This window comes from Tauraco erythrolophus, chromosome 2, assembly GCF_009769465.1.
Source record: "Tauraco erythrolophus isolate bTauEry1 chromosome 2, bTauEry1.pri, whole genome shotgun sequence".
In the NCBI taxonomy this organism is placed as follows: Eukaryota; Metazoa; Chordata; class Aves; order Musophagiformes; family Musophagidae; genus Tauraco; species Tauraco erythrolophus.
In genome coordinates, this window is record NC_141466.1 from 2331127 (window position 1) to 2337126 (window position 6000).

A 6000-nucleotide genomic window follows, 5' to 3' on the forward strand; every position below is an offset into this window, starting at 1 on the left:
CACCTCTAAATATAAGAGACATATAGCCAGGATTGCTCTTTAGAAATGACCAAAGCAACTATCAAGCGACCAGTAGAATGATCTTTAGTTTAACAGTTCAATAGTTGTGAGAATAATTTTTAAGTCATAACATAAATAGGTTCTGAAATCCTACAGCGGAAGTTGGACAAACAGAAACAGCTTCTGCAAAGTTTGTCTTGCACTCCACCTGCCAAAAATGTGGTTCTAAATCAGGAAATGGTGTGAACTAAACCAGTCAAGACTGGTCAAAGTCAAGCTAATTAATATTTTACTAATGCTGTTAGCAGACAAGACTGTAAAAGTCCTTCTCCTCCATCGGTGTGCTTAGCGTGTGATAGGCCTATCACCTGGCAGAAACTGTCCAGGAGTCTTTTGGCTCAGGCTCCAGATTAACATGGATCTTGTCCACGCAGATTCCTGTGGGAGATGAAGGGCTTACACAAACGAGTATTGCAGGGCCACACCAATATGTTGTTGCATTTCCAACCCACCTGACTGCCAGAAGATGCACTGGCTGCAGAAGACTGGGGATTTCCCACGACGCTCATCTCTATGCGGCTTGACTTCTGCATCCTCCTGAGAGCTACATCCAAGAACACAAGGGATGATGATTCCTGCAAGACTTAAGGGAGGCACTTGGCACTGCTTGGTCATCTCGTGCTACATTGCCAAGCTGATACTTGCAGTTGCACCTTTCTCAAAGTGCTATCTTAGTTGAACAGAGTTTGGTGAACTGGAGAAACATCCACACCCGTGTAAGGATACTGGGCAATTGGATGTCGACGTCACTTACTGCTGAGTTCTTTGACCACACGAAATGGCAATCTGGTCTTTCATCTTTCTCAGTAGAGTTTTCCGACTTTAATCTCAGGTGCATACTGATGTACCAGCAGACCTACTGAAGGCATTAGAGACTGCAGCTGCTAAAAGCATATAACCCAACCATAATCACAAACTCTTTCTATAAGTAGAGTATGAAAGTCACACATGGCTTTTACGGGCCAGGTGCTCGGGAGGCTATTTTTGAGTGGCACTGAGTCCTGGCAACATATTTAGCCCATTCATTAAATGCTCACAAAGCACTTGTGCTGCATGCCAACAATAAATCTGCAGTGACCTGATCCATTAGACTCTGTGCCACCCTGTCATGCAGGAGTGGGGACGTGAGGATGCTCCTACCTACAGACTGAAATCAGCAAAGCTGAATTGAGGTTGTCTGTACATCTAGAGGTGGACACAGCCTGGCCACTTCCTGCAGGTTCATTTCACCAGTGTCAGGGGTACGCAGAGGAACCACAACACGCGTTCACAGCTAGAACTACACCTAAGGCAGTAGTGTGGCCACCACAGCTGATCCCTTCCACCCCCTCTCCCCTCAGGTTCACTGCGTTCAGCTCTGGGGTCCCCAGCACAAGAAGGACATGGAGCTGCTGCAGCAGGGCCAGAGGAGGCCACGAAGATGATCTGAGGGCTGGAGCACCTCTGCTAAGGAGACAGGCTGAGAGAGTTGGGGCTGTTCAGCCTGGAGAAGAGAAGGCTCCGGGGTGATCTTATTGCAGCCTTCCAGTACCTAAAGGGGCTACAGGAAAGCTGGAGAGGGGCTTTTTACAAGGGTGTGTAGTGACAGGACACAGGGCAATGGCTTTAAACTGAAAGAGGGCAGATTTAGATTGGATATAAGGAAGAAATTTTTCACTCTGAGGGTGGTGAGGCACTGGCACAGGTTGCCCAGAGAAGTTGTGGCTGCCCCAACCCTGGAAGTGTTCAAGGCCAGGTTGGATGAGGCTTTGGGCAACCTGGAGTAATGGAGGGTGTCCCTGCCCATGGCAGGGGGGTTGGAACTGGATGATCTTTGAGGTGCCTTCCAACCCAAACCGTTCTGTGATTCTATGATTCTTAAGCCCAGCTGGGAGCCTTTCATGCTTCGCTGGTGCAAGGACATGGACGGACAACCGACCAGCAGCACCACGGTGAAGTTCTCCCCCTCAGCAAGGAAGGCAAAGGATGAATCCCCGAAACACGCCTCCGACCACCCCTGCTCGCAGACCCACTGCCACATCCCGCCCTCAGACGCTGCTGCCCTCTCCAGCCTGCCCGGGCGCCCCGCCACACGCCAGCAGCAGCCGCCCTCCGCCCACCTGCGCGCAGCCCCGCCTCAGCCCCGCCGCCATTTTGAGCGGGGAGCCGAGCGGGCAGGAGGTGGCAGCGGGTCTCGGGGCAGGGGACAGCCCGCGCCTCCCACACCGCCAGCCGGGGAGAAAGACACCCGTCATGGGTCGGCCTCCACCTCCAGGAGGCTGCTCCAAATGCGGCGCCTCTAGACTGGGACCGCACTTCTGACACCCCCTCCCTTCCCGCGCATGCGCGCTGGCGCCACACCCCCGACCGCCGCCCGTGCCACCCGCGGGAAGAGGGCGAACGGCGGGACTTTGCACTGGGACAGCCGTGTCGTCACACGCGCGACAGCCAATGAGCGAGCGCGACTAAAATAGCGCTCTATAAATAGCGGGGCGGGGGGCGGGGGCGCAGGTGCGGCCGCGGAGCGCGGGGCCGGTGCCAGCCCCCCCCGTCTCCCCCCGGTGCCCGCCCCTCCCTCCGTGCTCCCCGTCACGGCTCCCCGCCACGGCTCCCTGCCGCCATGCCGGCCGGGCGCCGGCCCACGCCCAGAGGAGCCGGCTCGGCGCCAGCGGGGCGACTGCTGGACGGGGGCGCGCCCCCCCCTCCATCGGGAGACGCCCCGGGACAAGGCGCGACAGCCTCGGTGCGTGGCCTCGTCATTTCGCCTCCCCTCAAGGACTCCATGACTCTCCCTGCTGGTTTCAGTTGGTTTCTTCCTTGAAGGCACGCTCTCCTCCTCTTCCCAAGGTAGCTGAGGGCTGCCAGCGCCGTGCCATTGTGAGGAAACCCGCTCTTCCTGGCACTGGTTTGTGTGCGTGCTCTTAAAACGGCCTCTGCTCAAGATCTGAGGCTGGCTGCTCACCAGTGAAGGAAGCAGAGTGATAAAGCTTATTGCGTTGCCTCATGTTCTCCATCTCTTCTCCCATTAGTCTGAGCCACGCTGCAGGAGAAGGTTGTTGGGTAGGTGTTACAGGGCCAGGCCCTTTCTGGGTAAGGCCCTGCTGGAAAGATGCAGGTCTGCCCTGCTTGGGGCTTGCTGGTCAGGCCTCCTGACCCTGCACAGACATGCACAATGAATGCATAAACCCGTATCTACCAGTGGAGAAACAAGGCAAGGGGTTTTTATCCCGTTTCCCTCTGGGAAAGATGGAGATGCATTGTATGGAGGTGAGCAGAGGAGAACTGTATTAAACCCAACATAACTGGTAATGAAATGATCTTCTAATTGAAGATTTTTGCTTTATTTTTAATATATGATGAGGAAAATGTTAAAAATATGCCGAGTTCCTGACTATACTCAAGACTGCAAGTGCTAGAAGTGCAGTGGATCTCTGAAGATGTGTTCCTACTTGCTTAAACTGCTGGTTTTGTGGAAATGCCCGTAGCACACCTGTTCTTGGGCTGTGTTGTGCAATCTCAGCTTACTGATTGCACGTACTGCATTGCTGCTCTCTTATCAGATAAGATATCTGCTGTAGGATCTCCAAGGTTGGTTTCTTTTTTGTTGAATGATTTGGGTTTGCTTTTTTTTTTTTTTTTTCCCCAGCGTGACCTTGGTCAGATAATAAAGAATATGCATTTGCTATTTGGGCAGATATCATGCAGAGTATTTTATGTAACTATATATGTATACCTTCATCCAGCTGAATTCTCTAAATATGGAGTTTATTCTCTATTTTTTACAAAGTTGCCACTGTATTCAAGGAGAAGTACTTACTGAAATGCTTCACATAGCAGCTAGGGGGGAAGAGGGATCATCAAATGAAATTATGAGGTGGCAGGTTTAAAAGCAGGTACCTCTTCAAACAAAACACAATTACATCTTGGAACTCATTGCTACAGGATGTCGAGGATGTCAGAGGTTCAAAAAGCAATTAGGCACGATCACGGACGAAAAATCCGCGTTCGACACAAACACCTCTGATTCAGGAGCTCTTTGAGGTGCAAATCCGCATCCTGTGGAAGCGTTTTGGGGAGCAGCCTCCCCTGTCCTCGCTCTGTCATTAGGTGATTCCTGTTGGCCGCTCTATGAGATGGAGTCCAGGACTGGGCTAGAAATGCTGCCGTTCTGACCAGCACAGTCATCTCTTTGTTTAACTGTCATTTAATTCAACGTGCTTTTTTCACAGTCTTTAATCACTCATAAACAGCAATTCTTGCAGTAAACTTGTGTTGCCTAAATGCTGTTCCCTTATGCTCCGTACATCTCTGTTCTTTCTTGCCTGTTGCTTTGAGTGGAGGATGGAAGGTTGTTTTGCCATGTGTATAATGCCACGTTATCAAGCTGAGCGCTGGACCGTGCCTGTATTTCCTAGACAATTATTTCACATAAATAAATATCAGTAATCTGCAATTCTGAAGATGGCCACAAGCCAAAACGTTTGCTGCTCTTTTAAACATCCTAAGTAAGGAAGCATGGAGCTCCGGTCCTCGTTTGCTGGCTGAATTATCTAGGTGGGCCGTTTGAGAAAGCATTTGAAATACCAGCAATACCTGCCTAAAGAGTTACAAATTCCACGATCCGCACCTGCAAGGGTTTGTATTTATTACCTAGGAGCACCAGACCAGACCTTTGGAGAGGGACTTTTTCCAAGGGTGTGTAGTGACAGGACAAGGGGCAATGGCTTTAAACTGAAAGAGGGCAGATTTAGATTGGATATACGGAAGAAATTTTTCTCTCTGAGGGTGGTGAGGCACTGGAACAGGTTGCCCAGGGAAGTTGTAGATGCTCCATCCCTGGAAGTGTTCAAGGCCAGGTTGGATGAGGCTTTGGGCAACCTGGTGTAGTGGAGGGTGTCCCTGCCCATGGCAGGGGGGTTGGAACTAGATGATCTTTGAGGTCCCTTCCAACCCAAACCATTCTATGAAGGGTGAGATCAATGGTGAGACGTCAGTGGAGCAGAACAGGCGTGGGGAGCTGCGTAGTGCCAGCCTCTGCCTGAGCCACCCGCTGTGCCTTCCCAGGTGAAGCCTGGTGCTGCCTGCGGGCACACGGCGGGTCTGCGTATACCTGCTCCGCATCCACGCGAGGCAGTGCCCTCGGCAGAGAGGATGGAGTGTCTCCGAGGGGTGTGGAAGGCCTCGGGATTTGTTGAGCTGGCACCTGCTGAGGACCGTGCGCTGACAGCAGGCTCGGAAATTGGAAATAGGGTCAGCTGGGCTTGGTCCTCGGGTTTTCCCTTGTAGCAGGGAGATACAGTTGCCTTGTGTGACGCGGGGAGATCCTGTTCCAGCCTTGCAGCCAGAAGGAGATGGGTTGATGCATACATTTTCCATTGAAGAGTCAGTTGTCCATATTCATGTTTGTTTGTTTTTTTTTTTCCAAAGACAGGCTAATTTTAGTGCTCAGGAATGGAAGTTCCCTGAGATCATATGGGGAACAGGAGTATGATCATCCCATTGTATTTAACAATATTCAGAACAGATCTTCTGAAAAAGTCCTAATTCCTTTCCTGCCAAGGCTGGAGAACCACTATAGACTCTCATGCTCATTTTAGACATAATGGAAATCTGATGTATTAGTCCCAGAGCAGCGGGGAATGACACAGGGGAAGACCCTTTCCCTAAGGAGAAGTGAAAAGAGGAAGGGTGTGTGATTCTACTAAGGAGTATCGTCGCCATATGGATAGGATTTTATACCAGTGTACAGCTCCTGGCTTGGAGGCACAACCTCCCATGTATATAAGGATCCAGATTAGGATGGGTGTGGGCAACCCAGCAAAAGCCAAATGGTAAACCTGTTGTTCTTCCTGTTTGTCTCACTCGTGTTCCTGCTGATTTTGCAGGGGATTGGAGAGAGGCTGCGTACGTACAGAACAAGAGACACCACCTGCTTGTAGAGGTTGACCGCAGAAGCCAGCC